General features: G+C 37.8%; 1 long non-coding RNA gene across 1 annotated transcript; it reads left to right on the plus strand.

Annotated features, from left to right (window-relative positions):
- Nucleotides 1–2114: 2114 nt before the first annotated feature.
- LOC127527667 (uncharacterized) lies at nt 2115–5053 on the plus strand. Its single transcript, XR_007934853.1, has 2 exons — nt 2115–2183; nt 4874–5053. It is a non-coding gene; the product is annotated as an uncharacterized LOC127527667 (long non-coding RNA).
- The last annotated feature ends 18850 nt before the right edge of the window (nt 5054–23903 follow it).

Here is a 23903-nt window from a genome sequence, read left to right on the forward strand (position 1 = left end):
CAAGTTCAATCAACCACTAGCTCGACAGGTATGAAAATGAACTGTATCCATAGCTCCATCAGCAACACAATCAAGCATTTATTGTCTGTGGCAGCATTTTCCACTTCACTCAGCAAGTATAGCTTTTTGTTTAAAAATGGTGCAGCATCCTTTCTGGAGAACTTTTACATGGTATCACGTGGTGGGCAAAGCCTGCGGTGAAGTCACTTCCAACTTTTTGTCTGCCACCTGTATTGTCAGGGTTTTGCCTTTGCCTTTCCCAGCCTGCACTTTGATTTTGTCTTGCCTGTTCCTCAACTTTTGTCCCAATTGTTTTTTATTTATGTTCAATTTGGCCAAATTAACTTTATGTTAATTTTGTTAAAATAAATATTATTTTGTTTTTCATATTTATGAAAACTTTGAACATCTCCCAGCCAAGGTCCTTATTCAATTTGTTCTTTTGAAAAATGCAGTTTACATCTTGGCTATAACATCACTTTGGTGTGAGTTTGCTTTCTCTCTTGCCATTTGTTTAACTACCTTCCCCATTTCCTTATTATTATTATAAATGACTTTTAAATCAGTTTAAAGGTTATTTTCTATTAGATGCAAGTACTTTGTTTATTAAACTCTGATTGTGTCTTGTTTCATAGAATTGTTAATTGTGTTTTTGCTCAGTTTTAGATAATTGTGAGATATATGTGAGAAGTGTTTTTCTGCTGGTTTTAGTTTCCAGCTTGAGGCAAAGTCACAACACATTTTGTAAAACTTTAAATTGCTATCTTAATAAATGTTTTAGCTACATAACAATATAGTGTTTTAAAAGATATAATCATATCTTGCCAATGCTCAGTGACATAAGCGTACCAATGTACTGAAGTGCCTCCCAAAAAATGTATGTTTGTTTCTTTCCAATCGCCAACCCCTTTTAAGATTTAATATAAAAATATGGATCAGTGTGAAGGAAGAAAAATGAGGTGCAGAAATGAAACAGAGCACAGCCTTAAAATATCACATGATGACATAAGTGCTGATGGGTGGGTGCCAAAGAAATTTTCTCACACTAAATATGGCCCAGTATGAAACAGCAAGTGTGCCCTTGCTTGTTGTCTTTGCAAGTGGCTGACATTTTGACTATATCTTGTAGTTAGGAGGACACCTGAGAAAAAGTTAGACAGGGAAAAATATCAATGATGGAGCATTTCATTGGTGAAAATGGGTTAATCGTGCCGTTCAGGAGATTGGATAAGTGGATTTGTATACAGGGACAGGTTGATCTTTTCTATTTGACTTTATATCATACACTGTGACAAAGTTTCTGTGCAAATCCTCTGTGACTTTTAACAACTGGCAAACCCCTTTTTGCTTCGTAATCATTTTTTTGTTTTCATTTTGAGATTACAGATTTGATCTGAAAAAAGGGCAGTTTAGTGGTTTGTGATCTGACATTCTAATTTATAATTCACTGCTTTCTTATCTGAACTTGATTCTCTGCCTTAGTATTTTCATTCTGACTGAACTATAGCACTGTAGTAAACAACTCCTTGCAATTTGAAAACAGTTTAGACCTCTAATAAACATAGCAAATTACAGTCTCTTGGGAAATCTGTTTTGTTTTTAGTTTTTTGCCAAATGATATGTGTATCTCCTCACCTGTTGCTGTTATATCAGTAGTTGCTCTCTTTCTCTCTTTTTATTAATAGGCTTTTCAAAGGGGTCGGCTGGAGATTAAAAAGCCGGTGGTTAGCATCTGTGCTGTGGTCCAGCCAGACGTCTTTGGGTTTTTGTGACTACCATAACATCCATCCATTTTCCAACCCGCTGAATCCAAACACAGGGTCACGGGGGTCTGCTGGAGCCAATCCCAGCCAACACAGGGCACAAGGCAGGAACCAATCCCGGGCAGGGTGCCAACCCACCGCAGGACACACACAAACACACCCACACACCAAGCACACACTAGGGCCAATTTAGAATCGCCAATCCACCTAACCAGCATGTCTTTGGACTGTGGGAGGAAACCGGAGCGCCCGGAGGAAACCCACGCAGACACGGGGAGAACATGCAAACTCCACACAGGAAGGACCTGGGAAGCGAACCCAGGTCCCCAGGTCTTCCACTGTGCCACCGTGTTGCCACTACCATAACACAATAGTAAAATACACAATGGTGTCTCTGCATTAGGGACAAATGGGGCAATAGTAAATTAATTTACTAGTAAACTCATGTCAAAAATTTTATTTATGTTAATGTTAATTGTTTAAATACACAATGGAAAGTCTAAAGTTTGAAAATACCCTTTGCATTAAATTGCTGTTCAGCTGGTTCATGAACAACATCAACGAGTAACTGTAGACTAAAACAGAAGTTCTAAATATGAAAGCAAACGTGATGCTCTGTAATCAGTTTCTACACTGCCTTCCATCCTGTCATTTACATTTATTACACATAGGAAATAAAAATGTTAGGTTTGAATACACATTTTCTGGTCTGAAAATCAAAAGCACACCTTATGAGAAGGATTTAGGAGCCGTAGTGAACTCATCACTATCGACCACCAAATAATGCACAGAATCCGTTAAGAAGGCTAACAGAATGTTAGATTATATAGTACAAGTCCAAGGAAGTTCTGCTCAAACTTTATAATGCATCGATGAGGCCTCATCTGGAGTACTGTGTGTAGTTTTGTTCACTAGGCTACAAGAGACATAGCAGCACTAGAGAAAGTCCAGGAAACAGCAAATAGGAGACAAGTTATTAGGAAAGATTAAAGGTGATTTAAGTGAATGAAAGTGAATTTAAAGATTTAAGTGAATGAAAATTAAGAGGTGACAAGAGTGAAGTTTTTAACATTATGAAAGAGATTAGTACTGTACAGTAGACCCAGGCTCTTCTTTTAAAATTATTTTTTCAAGAAGAACACAGGACACAGTTGGGAACTTGTTAAGGGTAAATTTTACACAAAGTTTATAAAGTTTTTTGTTTTTTTTTATTTCACACAGAGAACCATGGGCACATGGAATAAGTTACCACATAGTGTAGTAGACAGCAGGGGTTTAGAAACCTTCTTTGGAGATTATTTTGGAAAAATTAGGTGGATAGGATTGTCGAGCATTGTTGGCCTAAATAGCCTGTTCTTGTCAATTTGTTTCTAACATTCTAATGTTTTAATGTATTGTTAAAATATTTGTAGCAAACTGAACTGTGATAATCACATTTTTTCAGATTTTCCATAATATTCTCATTCAAACTTCTTATTTGAAAAAATATTTCTTTTTGAAGTACATGAATTTTTGTTTGTGCCTAGAGCTGCTGGTTTCCAGATTTCTGCTCATACTCTTTGCTCGTGCATACACTCCTGAAACCTGAACGTTTCAGTTGTGCCAAAAAGCTTAAAGACTAGAGCCCTTGAAAGAGGTCCATTAGGTGATTTTTTTTGTTGATGCAATTTATCGATGTATGAATTTATACATCTCACTATTTTTGGTATAGTCATTATTATTATAAATCACATTGGGTACTTATGTACAATGCAATTTAGCACTTTGCCCGTTGAAGAAAAAAGGGAACTTCATGAATATGCATTAGTATTTCTGCTTTCAGTGCTGAGTATGTGATGTTTACATTGAGACATCTCTTAATACTATCATTTGGTGGTTGAACTGTATAACAAAATAATATGTTGATAGATCTTCATTTTGTGTGCTCTTTTATGTCATATTCAGCTGAAAATTTGTCATCACTGGTGCCAGTAGCCTAATACAATGTGAAGTGCAGTGTCTCTCCTTCACTCCCTTGTGTGAGGGTTACTGGAGGCAGTCTCCTTCCTCAGCCTCTCTCCAAAGCTACTACCGCCACTCTGATCTTCCATAGCTCCTCCCATGCAGCTTCAATAACTCTTTCTGTAGGACATTCTCTGCATTTTCATGCCACCAGCTCCCCCCTCACATTGCTCATTTTGCATTAGCACTATGAACTGATCCAAGCCAAGATCCTTCCCAAAATCATTAGTGGTCACATACCCAGGCCAATGCATTAAAACAGAGCGCTGGGTCTCATAAGTGTTGCTATTTAAGTGCTCGATGAACTCTGTCTCTCTCTCCTTTTTTTTCTCTCATACACACGTCCTCTGTGTGGCTTCTCAGGATGGCTCCACCCCATTTTGATAGAAATTCCTTCTTCCAGGTTTATGTGGCATTACCAGAATGCCATCAGTAATTTTTTTTGTCCTGGCTTCCTGCTTTTGCTGTCTATACATACATTTGAGTTTGTGTCTATTTACCACACGAAGCAACTTATACATTTTATTTGTGTTAGTGATATGCATGCACAACACCTGATATGTTCAAGAACTTACTGTATCAATTCCCTACATGAGTGGCTTATTTTTACAGTTACAAGTAATTGTGCTGACTTCTCTCCACAAAGCACAGGAGAACAGTTACAGAGGAAGACGCCTCTCTTCATCTTCTGTATTGCCACAGCAGCGGCACTTGATGGTGATTCATGAAGAGATCAGCACATTCAAAATAGCACTGAAAATTAATTAGACATTAGCCTAAAACTCTTCTAGGGTTTCTGTTACGGTCCTACTGAATATATGTCTGCCATTTTATTTCAAGTAAAAAGCAAAAAGTTCACAGAACTAAATGGATGTTCAAGAAGAAAAAAGTAAATAAAATAGTGATTTTGTTTATACAAAAGTATAGGGTTGAATGCAATAGGAACTTAAAGTGCAATATGAACAGAAGGAAAATAACAAAACCCGTGGGTCACTCTGGGTATGCCTAAATACAGTAGCTTTGGAAATGCTGTCTATCTGCACAGCACATTACTAAGCATTCTCTTTCTCACCTTCTATTTCTCTGTTTCTGTTTCTCTCTCTTGCTAGATCCTGGTTTAATTTCCTCCCACCAGTTGACTGCTTGCTCCCTTGTGCTCAAGACTCTGAGTCAATCGCCTTAAAGCAACTTTAAACCACGGTTGGTGTCATTTTTGGCCAAGCCCCTAATGATTTTTACAATAAGAGAGTGAAAAAGCCTGAAGGCTATGTCAAGAACTATGACCAGGATCTGGAAAAATAAAAGAAGGGCAACTGGTAGAGCTCAAAGTACTACTGAGTCAAAAGAAAAACTGATTATCAGAACCCAAAAACATTCAGCAAAAGTTGAGAAGAGCAAGCAAGAAGTTCTAAACCTAGCTGTCAGTCTTTTCTAAATAACTGCCAACCAAAGAAGTTGCTAGGGTTTTGCTTTCTGTTTTTGTTTTACAGTGTTTTGTGTCTCCTGAATATGAATTGAACATTTATATTTAGAAACTCCAATCACTTAAAGAGTCTTCAAGTTTTCTGGACCATTTTGTCTGTCATTTTGTAAATTTCAAGATCACCACCTTGTTTGGTTTCCTTCATTAGAACCGCTTCACAAGTTGTGAGGGAGTCTTCCACAGAGGTCATGACCCTTGGGTATGAAGCGACAGGATAAAAGGTCATCCTTTAATTCACGTCCTCATTAGAGTTGCTGCTTCAAAACCCTTTATCAAATTGATTTTTTTTTAAAGTTCCTCAGTCCTAACTTTTCCTGGTGCTGACTTTTGTGTTGAATTTTTGACCCATTTTTTATCTCTCATTTTGGCTTTGACGCTTGTATTTTTCATTTCCTGATTTTAACTCGTTTCCTATTAACTCTTCTATTTCCCTGGTACTTTCACAAATTTTATCAGTTTGCTGGCATAAACTAAGTTTTTTTGGAGTGTTTTTATCCAGACACTTAGAACCCAGAAAAACTATGCAACTATCTTAATTACTTAATTAATGTAACAATGTCATGCAAAGTAATATTGGTCCCATGTGACCAGCAATGGACACTGTAGTCATAAACAATATAGTTGTGCCCATAAAATTACACAACAAAATAGCTCTGTGTAGTCCCTACCATAATGACAAATATTAATAACAAGAAGTGCAAAAATAACACAGATGAAACCATTCCAAATTAATTCTATATGCTTAAAAAAAAAGATTCATTACAAATCCATGAAATCACTACTGAGGTCATTGTGGTCCTACATTTGCTCCATGGACTCCAGCCCAGAACTCCCAATAGAATCTTGGTGCTCCTGTATCCATTGAGACTTCTGTTGGTCTTACAGCATTGAGTCTACAGGGAAGCCCTCCAATAATTTCTTCAAACAGAAGAATAGCACAGTTCCATATCCCTTAGGAACTGTACTCCTTGTGGCCAGGGATATCATTTCAAAAATAATGTTTGTCTTTGTAAATTATTAAATTTTTACCATCATTTTGGTGACATTTTGTTGTCATTTGGTGCTTTTATTTTTTGTGGGGTCTACCTTTTTGTGTGTTTGCCTTGATGGGCTCCACTATTTTAAAGCTTTATGTCATTATGTGTCATATTTCAATTAGGATTCTCTCAGAAGTTCAAATGCCGTTTTATGACTATTTTGTTCATTTTTGATTCCTTCTGTCACACACGTGTACATGGGAGGCAACTAAAGGGCCTGAATGAGAGTAATTCCATGCCAGACCAGGGGGTGGCAGAGTATACTGATCCTTTCTCTCTTTCCACTGCAGACCAATTACGGGAAATTCCACCTGTCATTTCCAGTTCCAGTTTGTGAATTTCCCCTTGGGGATTAATAAAGTATCTATCTATCTATCTATCTATCTATCTATCTATCTATCTATCTATCTATCTATCTATCTATCTATCTATCTATCTATCTATCTATCAGTTCCGGGGTCCAAATCCGGCCCTGATGACCTCACTTCCTCTACTCTCCCGTAAAACCGCCATCTTTGCCTCATCAAGACACTTCTGTTTTGGACTCAAACCTGTACACAGCTATACACAATGTAACTATTTTGCAGCAAGGAAAAGTTATACGGGTGGCTGCCCCAAATCTTTTTGTGGCTCTTTGTCTCATCTTTGACACTTTGTTTAGGCTAATATTGTTGGTCATTTAGTTTCTATGTATCTAGGGTATCTTCTTTTATGTTTCCTGTGTTTTGTGGATGGTTCCCTAAGAGGCAGAGCCACCTGCCCATCACTTGAAGACACTGCCCTCAGCCCTATAAAGGATGAGGAAAACACACAGTTCTTTGTGGTTCATTTTGAATGCACTCATGGTGTAGTGAGTTTTTGTTACATTTGCAATTATTCTTATGCCTCTTGACATCACTAGATTTTTGACATCTTTTTGCTTTAGATTTCGAATCTGAACTTTGATTGCTATTGGGATTGCCTCCTATACCTTTGTGCATCTTGGAACTTTATTTTGTTTAACAGAATTTACTGTAAAAATAAATCTTTTTTTATTTATAAAGATTCTATGTTGCCCTTTTCACTATGAGCTGGAGTTTGACAGAATTTCCCCTTTAGTGGGCATTTTAGGGATTATTTGGGACTTTTGTGCTTAGTAACTCATCCTAACAATATGATGCTACTAAATCCTATTAAGAAAAATCTGGTTTTAAGTCCAGTTTTTTTATAAATTTAATGTAATTGATTTAACTCAATGGTCATTCTCTTCTCTTAGCATAATTTGGCATTGCACAGGGGAATACTATAACCTTTTCAGCTTAGAGGTCTCAGGTGATTGCCTTAGCCTGTGTCTTGTCGTGCTGAACAGGAGTACAGTGTATTCTGGGAAAGTCAAAAGGTGGAGACAGGACTGTGGAATGTTTTGTATAACTGGTCTGTTTACAGTTTAATCAGCTGATAACTACTGTAACCTTGAATGGGCTGCAGGTAAATGTCTTTGTTATTCAATTGTATGATAATGACTCAGTGACATTTTCTGTGTTTTGAAAAAACTTTAAAAACAACAACACACTCTGGTAACGGAAATAAACAAGCAAAATACAAGATGCTTCTTGTGTGTGAGAAGGAAGGGAGAGAACGACTGTCTTTTATTAGAGATTTTTTTTAAAAAGATTTCCCTTAGTTCAGTTGCTGCTTTTCTGACACTTCGCTAAATAGCTCATCTTGCAAAAAGTGGGCACTTGCAAGGAGCCTTTCTCTCTGTCTCTACTGCTTTGTAAAAATGGAAATGTGCACTTTCATGGAGAGCTGCTAATTGCCACACCTGATCCACGTCCCTGTGATAAATAATAGAAGCGCGAGGCGGCTAGTGGAGAGAAAGAAAAGACGAACAGAGGTTAAGAAGGAGAGAAGGCAGGAAGCAGGGAGGAGGAAGCTGGTGCATTAACGAGCGAAGGTGCTCATTGTAGAGAACTAATGCAGCTGAGCAGTGAGCCTGGGTGTTTGGCCTGCACCTGGGGGCAGTCGGTAGTGGTTGCTCCCGCTGAGCATTAGTGAGGAGCGGGAGTGAGCGGAAGGAGGATGGCTCGCCGCATAAAGCCGAGAAGGCAGTGGAAGTTGGGACTTGGGAAGTGAAAGCCCCAGCGTGAGCACCCTGGCCGCTGGGGAGCCCAAGTCACGGCCTGGTGAAGCCTACTGGAGCCAAGGATTGGAAAGGCGAACAGACCAGCAGTAGAAGGCAGAAAGAAGGTCAGCTGCAGGTAGGGTGGCTCCCCTGGTGCATAGCCTGGAAGGGAGAAGCAGGGGAGTCACCAGTAGAAAGAAGGCACTGGGCTTTGTTTTTAAAGGACTGCTTCCAGCCATTGTTTTAACCTTGGGTTTTAAAAGGATTTTTTTTCTATTGTGTTTTTAACATCCAATGTTCACTTGTTTTTATTGGATTATTTATTTGAACATTTTTGAAGCACTGCACTTATTTATTTGAACACTGTTTTGATCTTGTTGATTTTTAAAATAAAAGCACTTAACACTTTTTGTACCATCCTCTTGCTTCATTGTTGTGCCTCACTGCCTAGCTCATCGGTGACATTACAGATGGTGTCGGGTTCAGAGCTCCCAGAAGCAAGATGGGAGCATGGAGTAGAACGCGTATCGTCACAGTGATCCAGTGCTGGGTCTGTCTTTCTGACCTCGATATAAGTCATCTTGGCTCCGGCTCCTAGGGCTCCACCTACAAAGCACAAGAAATTGCAGCATATATAAAGGTACAGAGCTGAAATATTAAATAATATATACACATAACAGAAATAACATAAAATTAATAATGTAAAATTAACAAAAACAACCATTAAGATGCAACCAAGGAATATCACTGGTTGTAACATAACATTGAATTTTGTACTTTTTATCAATTCTTCTGTATTTCCCTACTTTGTATTTATATTGTTTTAAATGAATTAACCTTTTAACACATTTTGCACATTTTGCCATTATTCTAGTCTTCTTATCTTCTCTATCTCTTTTCACTCCATAGTCTTATGAACCATTGAGGCCAACAGTGGGGACCTTCTTTCTTGCCCATATTCCGTCCCTTTCCTGAGCCACAGAAACTGCTTACTGAAATACCCAAGCCAGACCATACTATGCAGCCATCTTCTTCTTTGTCTTCATTTTTCCCCACCCCTTTCACCTCACAAAGCATCACTGTCTTTTTCAACCTGTTGTCTCCCATTCTGCATCTACACCCAAACAACTGCAGGTTCTTTGCTTAAATCTTGTCTACAACCATTATTCCTCTGTTCGAATCCCCACAGATCTCTTTATTGTATCCTTCCAGCATATTCTCATTATTTTCCCATAACACACCATTTCAAATGCATTTAACTTCCTTACATCTCTTTCTTTTAAAGTCCAGGATTCACATGTATATAGCAACGAGGAAAACACACATGCATCCAGTGTTCATATTTTAATTGTTATGTTAACATTCTTGCACTTCCATTTTGTGACCAGACTTGCAAAAGCACTAATTACTGTCCCAATTCTCCTTTGTATATCTTTACCTCAGGCATTGTTTGTGGTTATCAGTCTTCCCAAGTATATGAACTGGCCTACACATTTAAGTTATTTGCTGTTTATGTACACATGTGCTGCATTGTTGCTGCCCGTCACTCTCACTTTTGACTCTGTCTTATTGTACTAGGGTGTTTTACCATGTTAACCATTATGAATGTAGTGAAAAGTCAAGCAAAATGACACCTTTTATTGGCTAACTAAAAAGATTACAATATGCAATGTATTCTTTTTAGATAGCCAATAAAAGGTGTCATTTTGCTTGACTTTTCACTATACTCTGTCTTATGTAAGTCTTAATTATAGCATTGCTTACATACAAACATGCAGTTGCAATGACTCCAAGGAAATATGTCTGAAGTGGTTAAATATACCAAGTACAGTTTCAGTCCCCATATAATGAAAAGAAAATTCAGTAACAGAATTTGAAAATCCAGAGAATTTAACAACGGTAAGTTCATTAGAAAGGAATGACAGACTTAACTCTATAGTATAGACTAATGAAGACATAATGAGCTTATTTAAAATCAATATGAGAAGAGATTAAATACAATAATTCAGCCACAAGGGACATTATTTTAAACAAACACATTTTCAAACTGAGTCATTAAATTACAAAGCAATCTTGTTATCTTATAAATGTGCTGACACTAACAGCAGAGGGGAGAGGCAGCAGATGAGAACAGCAGCACCACCAAGGCAGGAGAAGACAGCAGCCAGCCTGAGCTGGCAAACCATAATTCAAATGAGCAGCTACAGCACCAGCCGCAGGGTGAGCCTATAAATAGGCAAACTCGTCACAGCCAGGCTGGCATCATTTTAGCGTAGCATCACAAGCAGTCCTTTAAGAATAGAAAGCTAACAGTTGAAAAAATGAGTCCATCAGGTCACCACAGGCTAGAACCACAATTTTCTACAGTATTAATGTACAGCAATTTACTTTCAAAGTTGCAGTCTGTTTCTACATATTTGCCAAAATCATAACTATAATGAAGGATCACAAAATCATCATACACATCATAAATGCCACACATTACAAAATATTAATTAACAGTTAAACAGAATCTTGAAACAGGACTTTTCATTTTTAAAAATACAACTCCATTTCTGCTTTCAGCATCTCAATGCCTTTACGAGCAGTAACAATTTCAGCTCAAGAAATCATCTATGTGTTTTGGAAAATACTTTCAAGCTGAAGAAATTCCCCCAGTAGCTTATTACAGATTGTATGTAAAACTTACTGCCAGCGTGGGAGTCCTCAGAATGTCAGTGTAAAGTGCAAGCATATAGCAAGTATGTCAGCTTTCTACAGGTGCAGTGTGTCTTCTAAAGCTTCACCAAGGACATAAATAGCATCATGAAGGCCACTAAATGATGTGATAGTTAACTAATCAGGTCTGTTGTTAGTAGTTTGAGACAACACTTATACTAGCAAGGGATACTACTCTATCTTAGGCACTGTGCTGAACGCTGGAAAAGTAGCAGGTCGTATCCTGAAACGTACATTTAAAGCCCTAAATTTTCAGACTTCTCATGCCAAAAACAGAATTGTATATTTTATATTTTCTCCCCAAAAGTTCAGACTTTCCATGCAAATAACAAAGTTGCATATTTTAATTAACTTTATACTTTACTATAAAATTATTCCACTTCATTTTAAAGGGTTAGATGTAGAAATGAAGTGGTCTCACACACTATAATCCATTTTTTCCTCAAAGCCTTTGCTGTAAAGGGGTGATCTCCATAGAAATTTTAAAATAGCTTTCAGATGGAAAGTTTGAAAAGTTATTCATGCAACGACTACATTCAGCTAGCATGAATGAACAAAATAAAAACATCAAAAAGATAAAGTAATGAAAGCAATGCCATTGTTCACACAGTGAGGCTGGTGATTGGTCATATAAATAAATGGGCGGAGCAACGTGAATGTGAAAGGAAACTCTGGTGTCATCTGTTGTCAGTTGTCCAAGAAAATATTAAAAATGTGTCTTTACATAAGCACTTTTATAGTTAAAATAAAATACTATTTAATTTAATAATTAATCTATAAAGTTGGACGGCACGGTGGCGCAGTGGGTAGCGCTGCTGCCTCGCAGTTGGGAGACCTGGGGACCTGGGTTCGCTTCCCGGGTCCTCCCTGCGTGGAGTTTGCATGTTCTCCCCGTGTCTGCGTGGGTTTCCTCCGGGCGCTCCGGTTTCCTCCCACAGTCCAAAGACATGCAGGTTAGGTGGATTGGCGATTCTAAATTGGCCCTAGTGTGTGCTTGGTGTGTGGGTGTGTTTGTGTGTGTCCTGCGGTGGGTTGGCACCCTGCCCGGGATTGGTTCCTGCCTTGTGCCCTGTGTTGGCTGGGATTGGCTCCAGCAGACCCCCGTGACCCTGTGTTCGGATTCAACGGGTTGGAAATTGGATGGATGGATGGATCTATAAAGTTTGACTTTTTTTACTAAAACAAAAAAGACTAAAAAAGAATTTTTAATCAGCAATTCATTCTGCTCACACTTTCCCAAAAAGCTAACTGTTCTTACTACATTATGATTGCAAGAGCAGCCAAGAAATTATGAAATTCAGATCATTTATCCGTTCGCCTAACACTATTGCAAATTGAGTTAACGTGTGAGAATTCAAATGAAAAAACTTGCAGTGTGGTGTAATGGTCAAGGCTTTGGACTTCCAACCCTGAAGTTGTCGGTTCAAATTCCACTGCTGACACTGTGTGACCAGTGTCCAATTGGAGAAATTTAAAAGAAATGTAACCAATTGTATTGTAGATGTTGTAAATTGGATAAAGGTGTCAGCCAAATATGTAAATATAAAAGCACAAAGCATTAAAGCTTCCATTCTGCCCTTGGAATAATCACCTCCCTAGGTTCATAGTCTTTACATCACTTGAGTGTTATGGGTTGGCATAAGAGACATAGTTGGGGTTTAGTAGAACAATAAATATTTTGCAACCAACAGATCTAGTTTTTTCAACTTTGTTCTGATGGTGGGTTTGAATTCAATGTCTTGCCTCTGTCTGTATTTGGTTTGCATATTTTCTCTGTGTGACAATGAGCTGTTCTTCATATAAACCCTGGTTTCTTCCCACATCTCAAAGTCATACATGGTAAGTTGTTTGGAGATGCTGAATTCATCCTCTAAAGGCTATGTCACATTACATGACTTTCTCAGCGATTTCCAGTTGTAGCCTTCATTTACATAATCTTAGTCAGGCTGAGGCAGTTGGCAGTATACTCCTGTGAAGCCACTTGCATAACATGACATGTCTAGCGACTCATGCTAACTAGTCTAAAACCCATTCTGATCAAATCAAACAGGTTTAATTTTATCTTTAGTCGTAAGGATGGCTCTGCCTGCATGAGAGCTGATAACCAATGTATGCGCACCTGGAAGTACAATGCATATAATGCAGCTATGAGGAACAGGAACACGGTTGGTTTGAACCTCACTGTCTGATGTTGAAATGTTTCGTGTAACACGACAGAAAGTTAAAAAAAAGAACAGAGATTGTGGTTTAACTTGTTAAACCTTCGTACAAAGCTGGCACCGTCTGACAGCACGCTATTGGCTGAAGGCAGAAGGTCAACACCCTGTCAGTAAATGTGACATGGACAGCGATTTTCATCCGTTTGAATTGACATGGTCTGGCAATTCTGATATATCCCATGAGAATAAGTCATGGAATGAGACATCAGCTTATGAGTGTGAGTGTGGATGAAAGCATGAGTGAGCTCTGCAGTGTGTCCCATCCAGTGTTGGTTCCTGTCTCAAAATTGAAGGTACCAGAATAGACTATGGACTATCACAAATGGTGAACTAGATTAATCAGATTTAAGAATGTTATATAACAGCATATGACAATGCTGTCTTTTGTGTTTGGGAGTAAGTGTGTGCTTCAGCTGACAACCTAACATTCAGAGATTTTATAGGTGATACATGGAAATAGCCCACAGGGCAACTGCTGAATAACCAATAAGTATACACCTAGAATAGTCACCTAAGTAATTCTTTGCAATTCATGACCTAGCATCTAGAGATGCATTTCTAGAAATCAACTAATATATTCAACATGTTTATAGATGTCTGGCTAAATACATAGCCTTCTTTTTAAACAACCACCTGCCATACACACCGGTGTGCATTTTCCTCATGTTTTACCCTTTTAAAAGACTGTATTCCAGAAAATATTGACAAAGCAGTTGCTGAAGTCTAATTAGAATGAAAAACATTTCTTTTTAGCTTCTTTGAATGGACATAATGCATAGACATTGGATTCACCAGATATAATGAGATAGAAAGAACACTCAGAATTTATTGTCTTGGTTTTAAGAAATGGTATCATTTCATTGATTGCATCATGACAAGTACTGTTCAAAAAAACAGGATTTTTAAAAATGATCATTAAATTTTAAAGAATTGCACAATTATGTTTTTTATATAACACAACTATAAAGGTGCAAATAACATGCAGATTTATGTTGCTGCTCCTTCTTTTTTTAGGTTTTTCTAAGGATTTACTTTATGACAGCAGCCCTTTATAGTGTGCTGGTAATGTAAAAATTAGCTATCTAATAAAATCATCATACACCTCTTCATAAAGGATCACCCAGAGTCAGTGAGTTAAGACCTCGCGTTCAGCAAATTAACACTCTAATAAATATTTAAAGTAAATAAATCTATCTAATGGAGCCAAGAAATGCCATGGGACCACCAAGGCAGAGCAGCTAATTAAATTGTGAACAACTAAAGTAGTTGCAGTTAAAAGGCACAATCTGATAAAAAATTCTCTTACTCAGATGTGGGCAGTGAACCTAATTTATGTAATACCTTTATGCAAATAGATAGATAGATAGATAGATAGATAGATAGATAGATAGATAGATAGATAGATAGATAGATAGATAGATAGATAGATAGATAGATAGGATTCATTGTCAATATTATGATAATTTTGAAGTACTAATAATATTTTATTTTACACTTGTACAGTTTGCTGACCTGTTTTTGCTGAGGCAGTTTGGTTGGTGCTGGCAGGTAACCACTCCAATTCCAAAGTAATTTGGCAAGTGTGTCGAAAAATTTCACAAGATACAGTAGGTCCTGCTAATAATGGATATGTTTATATGCTTTATGAAAATGACATATGAGCTAACTACAGTAAATTGTAAATTTATTTTAAATAATGTAGCCAAACAATATGCAATATATGGGTATTCCTTATGTAATAAATAAGTAAGATGAGGATGATATTATTCAATTAGTTTTGTTTAATGCCTGAATGAAATGCAAGTATGAATAATCACATAGTGCTATATTTTAATTACCTCACAAAATATTAATGTCATTTTACTAGTAAAATATTGGTTTAATTGTGTTATAGGAAAACTTGACAAGAACCATATATGTACTTAAATACTTATCATCCAGTGTATTGACTTCTCTAACAGGTTATGTTATCATATTGTGTTCAGTTCAACAGTTTTTATCTGTTTTACTGAGGCAAAATGAACTCTTGCATTGCAGAAATCTATCACAACCTTGGAGTAAGCATGCATTTGAATTCTGAGCAGAGACAGCTGGACCACTCATTGTGATTACACTGTCCACTTCCAGTTTGTTTTGATTGGCTTATGCTTTCATTTTTTGTTGATTTCTGATTGCGAAATGTTTATTCTACAGTAACCAGCAAAGATCAATGAATCAGCTTTGTACTTTCAGTGATGGCTGACAAACATAATGTTCTGAAGATAAATAAAGCAACATTAACAAATGTTATGTCTTAAAATCCACAGGTACCAAAAAGTGCAATTTTGCTGCAGTACATAGTGTGATCTCTTAATCTGCTGATGCACTAATCACTGCCATGACAGACATACTGTATATGTTGTGTATATCAAAATACAGGAGGGGAGATGTGTGAAAATGTGGTTAACCACCACTATTGCACGATTTTCTTGATATAAAATTAGTTGTTAATGTTTCCTGATCTTAGACACCTTTGTCTTATGATGCTGCCAATAAAACTTTAAGAAGAAATAAGGCATTCCTGTTGAATTACCAAGAAGATAAGAAGGTGGGTTTTGTTATTCTTTTTAGGATGTTTCTTTATCATCTCTTTATCATGGCGTTTGGAAAATAGTGACATGTTGCATGTTGGCTGGACACATAAAAAAGAGTTTCACTGCATCCTATACTACTATTGCATGTTGGCAAATATGAGCCTAGCCAACTAGCTCCTAAATAACCACAAATAAAACACCAATAAAATGAAAAAAATATGCTGCAAAATCACCAGACCCACAACCAAAATAGTTATACTGTGCAAAAAAGGAATAAATAATAACACTTTGCTAAGAATAAAGAATGTCAAAATGTTGCTTCCCTTTTGTAATAGAATCACATCAGCTGATGGTTTTGACAAACTTTTGATCCTTATTATAGAGAAAAGCCAAACAAAATGACACCTTTTATTGGCTAACTAAAAAGATTACAATATGCAAGCTTTCGAGGCAACTCAGGCCCCTTCTTCAGATCCAAATCCTTCTTATATAAATTACCAATCAGGCTTTACATACCCAACTAAAAGATGTAATGATATTCACCACAAAGAAGAATAAAAATTTACCAAGCATTGTGTTACATGCCATCTAAGATTTAGGTAGGCATAGACAGGAGCTCTCTGTGGGAGGTTTGCACATTGTTCCCAGGTCTATTTGCCTTTTCCTTTGGGTACTACCCTTCATCCACACACCAAAGGCATCCATATTAAAATAATTGACAACTCTACATTGTGATGGTGTGTAAGTGGGTATAACGGAACGAAGCCTACTTCCAGGCTTAGCTTCTACCTTGAACTTGATAATGCTAGGGTAAACTCTGGCCCTTCTGATCATGAATTGGATTAGGCAGGCTTGACAATGAATGGTTATACATTATATGGCCAAGATATGTGGATAACCTTCCAAATTATTGAGTTCAGGTGTTTAACAAGTGCATAAAATCAAACACATAGTCATGTAATATCTTTTGACCAAGATTGTCAGTTTATACTGAAGAGCTGAGTGACTTTAAATGTGGCACTGTCTTGGAATACCACCTTTTTCACAAGACAATATGTGAAATGTCTAGATATGCCCCAGTCAACTGCAAGTGCTGTTATTGTGAAGTAGAAGCATCTAGAAGCAACAACAGCACAATGAAAAAGTCCTGAAACACATAACACATAAAAAACACCTATCCTCTGATCATTCGCTCTTAACAGAGTTCCATACTGCCACTGGAAGCACCATCAGCACAAGAACCGTGAATCAGGAGTTTCTAGAAATGTGTTTCCATGGCCAAGCAGGTGCACACATGCTTAGCTAAGATTACTACTCACAATCCCAAGCATCATGCGGACTAATGTAAAGCATGCCACCATCGGACCCTGGAGCAGAGGGAACGTGTTCTCTGGAATAATAAATCACACCTTACTAGCTGGCAGTCTGATGAATAAATTGTGGTTTGGCAGATACTAGGAGAATGCTACCTTCCAGACAGCATAGTGGCAACTATAAAGTTCAGTGGAGGCTGTTTTTCAGGTTTTAAACTAGGACTGTTGGTTCCAGAGAAAATGGACAGTTAATGCTACAGCATTCAAGGACATTTTTGACAACCATGTGCTTCCAACATTTGGAGTTTGGAGAAGGCCTTTTTATATTCACGCATGACTGTGCCCTTTGTCCAAAGCAAGGCTCATAACAACATGGACGAACTTGTACAGAGCATTTATCTCAACCCTGATAAGCACCTTTGGGATGAATTGCAGTAACAATTATGAGCCAGGGCTTCTCATCCAACACCAGTACTTCACCTCACATAAGCCCAAATACCCACATACATACCCCAAAATCTTGTGGAAAGCCTTCCCAAAAGACTGGAAGATGTTATAGCTATAAAAGGGTGAATAACTCCATTTAATTCCCATGGTTTTGGAATGGGGTGTCCAAAAAGCTCAAATAGGTATGATGGCCAGGTATCCACAACTGTCTGTCCCCTTATAAGGTATCAACCGAGAAACATACTTGGTCATTTATTTTTTATAGAAGATTGACATCATATTTGAAATAAACAGTACTGGCAAAAATGTGATTCCAGCAAATAAATACAACACAGTTTTACACCAACTTTATCGATTCTTGCGTGTTTAACTCTGCTATGTATTCCCTTCTTTCAATAAGGGCAGCTCTATGATTGGATAACACAGTTTTTAAACATAAACTTTCCAACTGCTACACATCTTCCACATACCTGTCCCAATTAATCTGGTTTTAGTAACACTGGCCAAACAACCTCCTATCCATCCATTCTTTGATCCATTTACCCATTTATTAAACCCATCTAATCCAGTTTATTGGTGATCCAGCTCCCTCATTTGTTAATTTTGACATCTCTTACCCACTTCTACCATTTCCACTGACCTCCTGCCTGTAAGGGAGATATGTATCCCCATCCAGAGTTCATTAGAATTGTTATTTCCCAGGGCTGCTGGTTGCTTGTAAAACTCCCAAGGACACCATCTAACACTGCCTCCTGCTGGCCCCTAGGCACATTGCTAGTTTTTTCCTTGACTTTCAGTTACATACAGTACACTGGTGGGCTACTATATGCTGGACTTGCAGATCCCCATTGACCTGCTCCTGGAAAGTTCTGCTTGTTTTGTTAAGGAACTAGGATAAGTCAACAAACAAGACAGAGTTCCTTGTATCGCTTTGAAAACCTGTTTCAGTTGGATACAGAGGGAATATCATCAATGGTACAGGCTTTTTGTGATTTTTGGTTAATAACACAGGCAGAACATTCCTCGTCATTTCATAGAGTAAGGTTACTTTGAAATAATTGCAAAAATTGTATGCGCTTTATAGACTGATGTTTTGAGGGCAAACAAACACTGAAAAAAATTGTTGGTGGCAACTTATTCATTTTTCAGTGTTTATCCAAAAGGGTAGTCAGCATGGCCATTTTTACTTCCTCTGTGTCTTTGTTGCTTCTGAAACTCCCACATCCGTTGCCTCGCTTATTTTTAGTTAGTGCCAGCAAATTGCTGTGACCCTCTTTATCTGGACTCTGATCATGAGGCCTTCTACTTCTCAGCAGCCTCTTTTGAAAGCAGAAAAGTAGCTGCTGAAAGCAGTGCAGTTACCATGGTTACATGCTGGCAGCCTCCTCATGTATCTGAAGCGACGACAATAAACCGCATTGGATGTCCCCTCAGCTAGCCTGGGCGGGAGGAGGTGGAGCTCAAGGGAAATAAGGAAAGATTTCAGTACTGTTTTTTTTTTTCCTTATTCTGAGAAAGAAAATATAATTGGGAGGGTTTAGGCTGAAAAGAAAACCAAACACAATGACATAACTTTTTCTGCTAATTATCAATTTGTACTTTATCCCTTGTGTCAGTTTTGTGGAGCTGACTGCTAGATTGGAATAAATAATCAATGTACAAGTTTATACATATAGCAGCCCAGCTTACTGTCTTTTCACATGGGATCTTGCATTTCTCAATGAAACTGTTAGATTTTTGCAAACAAAAAATGACAATGGTTCAAACGAAGGGATCCTGGGGAAGGTGAGAATTTAGATCTGATACTTTGCAATTTTGAAAAGCAATCATAATGAATACTGGGAGTAATTCTGTCCTACTACTGTGTACTATTTAGTACTTTCAGCATACTCGTTTACCTTAAGAAAATAGACAATTGGTTCATACTACATGTGCTGTCTTTTTTTAATGATTTAATATTTACAAATCTCTTTTTAACTTTCTGGATCATGTTCAGAAATCCGAGTGATTTTTTTTCATCTTCTAAACCCTTTCATGCTGACGCATAGTGTATCCTGACAGCACCAGACACAAGGTAGGAACGAGCCCAAGCAGGCCATCGTTCATGAACTTGAGTTAAATGAGATTGCACAGCAACATTTAAGAAAGTTACAACAGCACTTGCATGTTGTGATTGTGTGTTTTAGCCTCCTCTGACTCTTTCCTTCCCACTCTCACCATTTCCAGTGACTGACTCAAACAGTGTAAACATGCTGTTGAAGAAGAAATAACTGAAGTACAGAAGGGCACTAGACCTACTGTGACTTATCCCCCAGGGTTTACTAACTTGACGAAATCAACTTGCTATTTCTTCCCACATCATACTAAGTGAAAGACATACAAAATGAGGATGCAGAATCGCACAACAGAAAAGAGTGGGTGGACACTTAAAAAAAAAAATCACTAGCTGAGAAGAAAAGCAGGGCAGCATGTTTTTGTGCCACGTGTGGCTTTATGTTCTTGTTATTTCTCTGACTACTAAGATCTGCAAGGGTAAGATTATCAGACGAATATTGTTTAATTATTAATTTAATACATTTAATAAACACCAAACTTTATCTTGTTTATACCCTTACCATGAAACAGCTTGTAATACTCAGAAATGAAAGACAAATTGGAACCTGTCATTGCCTAAACATACCCAATTTGTCAAACAAAATCTCAAGGTTATTCAATCAACAAAAGGATTCCTCAAATATATTTGAGTCATTTAGAGATAATTCCTTTCACTCCCAACTCTGATTTTGTCTCTTGAAGGACATGTCTTTCTGATATTGGTTTGCTCGATTACTTTATAAACCAAATTGCAAACTATGAAGGGCTCTGTGCAACATTATATAGTAAATAATAAGAAAATAACCTTGTTAGTTGACATTATTATTAAATTCACTGACAGGCAGTTCTTATCTTGTAATAAAGAAGATGCCTGTACTGTGTGGAAGCATTAGCTTTGAACATCTTTTGTACTCTCTGACTGCATTGCGTTCCAGTTTGATTGCTGGCAAAGGGGGTGTCATCACTACAAATATGCTTAACCCATTTCAGGAAGTAAAATAGGAATAATTTTAGCACATTCTAAACTGAAAAATAACATACCATACATGCAACGTATTCCTTTTAAGTCCAGTCACATTCATTCCTACTCTTTTATGAGCAAGCATGGAGTGACAGTCTTGTTCATGTTCCTACGGGACTCTATTCAGTTTTGGTTTTTTTTACTAGCAAAATGGAGGTGGTTTTCTAATGCGAGAACATTCCAGTTGTTTTTCCAGAGAGGTGAAAGGTTGTGGGTCTCCAATTCTGCAGGAGTAAGACTGACCTCTTTGTTATACCAACAAAACAAGCCTTTTATGTAATGGTCACCACACTGCATTACTGAAGACCAAAGTGTGGTTTTGTACGCACATAAAAAGTGTGCTGGTACCTCACACCACCACAAGAAAACAAAGCACTATTAAGAGGAATGGACGATTCTTTTAGCCTGTGAGTCATTCCTTTTTATGATTATGAAAATAAGGATGTTTTCCCCATTCTTGGTGCAACTTGCATACCGTTAATTTATTATTATTTGTATTTCTTTAAATTTGATGATATAGCAATAGGGGGACAAAAAGAGCTGTTAAATAAGGATGCAGGAAAGAGAAATGAACTCAGACAGAAAGTATCGCAGCCATGGTAACCGCATGCTATCCCCAGCTGGGATTATCCTGTGGGCCTGCAGCAGTGTGGAAAGGAGCCAAGCGATCAGGTTTTGCAATGCGTTTCCAGGGACTGCAAGGAGATGTAAGTAGGCCTATGGATTCAGTGAATTAATTGACATGGCAAATTAGACTTACTGTGAATAAAGTTGTTGGCAAATTACATTTTGTTCAAGAATGTCTGCCTGAACTGTTTCCCATTTTCACCAAGTGCCACTGACTATTATAAAAATGCTTTAACAATGGCTAACACTCCCATCTGTAGGAACTCGGGTTCAATCCCCAGTTTATTCACTGCACGTTCTCACCATGTTCATTGGGGTTTCTGTACTCACTGCAATTTCTCAATAAAATGACATCTGGCCGATTACAGACCCGAAATGGCAGTCTAGTCAGTAAGAAGGGTGAATGAGTGAGGGTACTCTGTGATGGTGGAGCTGTTTGCCACTATGCACCTGACATGGATGGGGCTGGCTGCACTAGAAAATGAATGGGCAAATGTTGGCAAGCATTAGAGAATATGACATGATTATATTAATTGCATCTTGTATCATTTGATCATAATTTAGAGGAGAAAAAAATAATTAGTATTTCCATGCTGAAAAAATAAAGGTTAAATACATTATGTCTCAGCTGTTTAGCTTTATAATGTGTATACATCTTTAAACTGAACTTGCAAGCTAACTGAGAAAGTATTTCCAATGCTATCATTTTTCTAATATTTTGCTGTGTTATGGACATAGGGAATTGTAAAAAGGTTACATAACTGAACATAACTGTCATTTGCCATATTGTGTCCTCTTAAGTGAATGTATGCTGCAGCGGCTGAAGTGCGGATATTTTTTCTGCAGCTTTTGCCGGGTTGCACTGCTGTTGCTGTTTTTCCCCATCCTGTCACTCTACCTATCATCTTCCTCCCCATCATCACAAGAATATGGAAATAAAGGGATGCCTGTGTCCTCTCCTTGCCCTACTCCACTTCTCACCCCTGCTTTCTCTTCTCAGTCTCTTTTTCTGCCTATTTCTCAGTCTATTTTCCATTTAACAGCATGTCGTACTCAAAGGTCTCTCATCCTCCTTGCACAAGTTCCCTCTTGCTCGAAACAGTTTCTATCAGAGTGAGCTGCTGCTTTTAAGTCATACTGCTGACATCCTCTAAAAGAGCCTGAGGGACTGAAGCTCAGTCTGCTGCTGTATTAAGCATGGGGGCTGTCTGGCCGGGTGTTGTTCCTACTTTCCCCCCTTCCACTCGTGTGACCTGCCAGCTGTCTGGCATTTCAATATGTCCAGGATGATTAGATGATTCATACAGCACATTTCATTGACACTTTTGCCCTTCTAGTTACTGCTTATGAGGACTCCAGCCTGCATTTGAACCCAGTGATTCTGTTGTAAAGTAGACAAAACGTTAAGTCTTTATGCTTTAAAGTCTCAGTGGGGAGCCCACAAATGTTTATAATATTTTAATGCCTTTGACTTCAGTGCAGTGTGCTACCTAAACAATCCAGAAATGACTATTTGAAATAGACAATAGTAGGCCAGAATCGAAACCGTGAATTAGTGTTTAGACAAAGCATAGAGGCTATCGCATTCACTCCACAGACTTTCAACTCAGGTTGTTAACTAGCAAAGGGCTTTCTGCACTACTGTTTAAATTGCACTGTAAAAAATGTGGAATCTCTGTCTCAGTGTGATATGCCTGAGTAAAAGCCGAAGCAATTTATTTATGTTCCTAGCTCGGAGGGAGTAGAACTCCCTGCTGAGCCACCAAAAATACTTTTGCAGTTCATTCTAGAAGCTCCCTAATTTAATTTACCGTATATGCTGGCTGGATATATTTCTCTATCCTCTTTTTTGGTGGCACTTTTGAAAACAATTGCTTTTTTTTGCAATTTGTTTTGGAGTACTTGAGCATACCATCTTAGAAGAGCTGCATATTTCTTATATAAAGGTTTGGCCTTAAGCCATAGATGGAAAATCGCCCTTGAATTGACTGCGACTACAAAATGCGATAGAGCATATTCTCTAAAGTTTATTTCTGCAATCATCATGGAATTAAGAATGCAGAATGAAGTGGTCACCCTTCTAACAAACACGGAATGCAAGATGGTTTAGTAAAGCCACCTCTTTAAAAAGTCACTCAGATCACCAACTGGACATAAGTAATGTAATAGGAAATAGACAACAGCCATTTTGGTATCCATCTGAAAATCGAAACCTAAAAATGAAGGTTGCTTAACTCAGAAAACAATAAAAGTAGACTACAAACACAAGATTTAATCTATTGAGCCTTCAGTAGGTTTTTGCCTCAAGTGGATGAGAAAGACAGTTAGAAGGGAAGATAAAGAGCAGGATGAAATGATAAGTTCATCAATACATGTGATCTGGAGAAATGCGTGAGCCAATTATTTTTTTATCATTGAAAGGTTTCCTTGAATCTTACAGTGAGTGAACCAAGAGACAAATCAACATGGCGATTACTAGGACAAATGAAATATTCTACAACAG

The sequence above is a fragment of the Erpetoichthys calabaricus genome, chromosome 4, assembly GCF_900747795.2.
Source record: "Erpetoichthys calabaricus chromosome 4, fErpCal1.3, whole genome shotgun sequence".
Taxonomy (NCBI): Eukaryota; Metazoa; Chordata; class Cladistia; order Polypteriformes; family Polypteridae; genus Erpetoichthys; species Erpetoichthys calabaricus.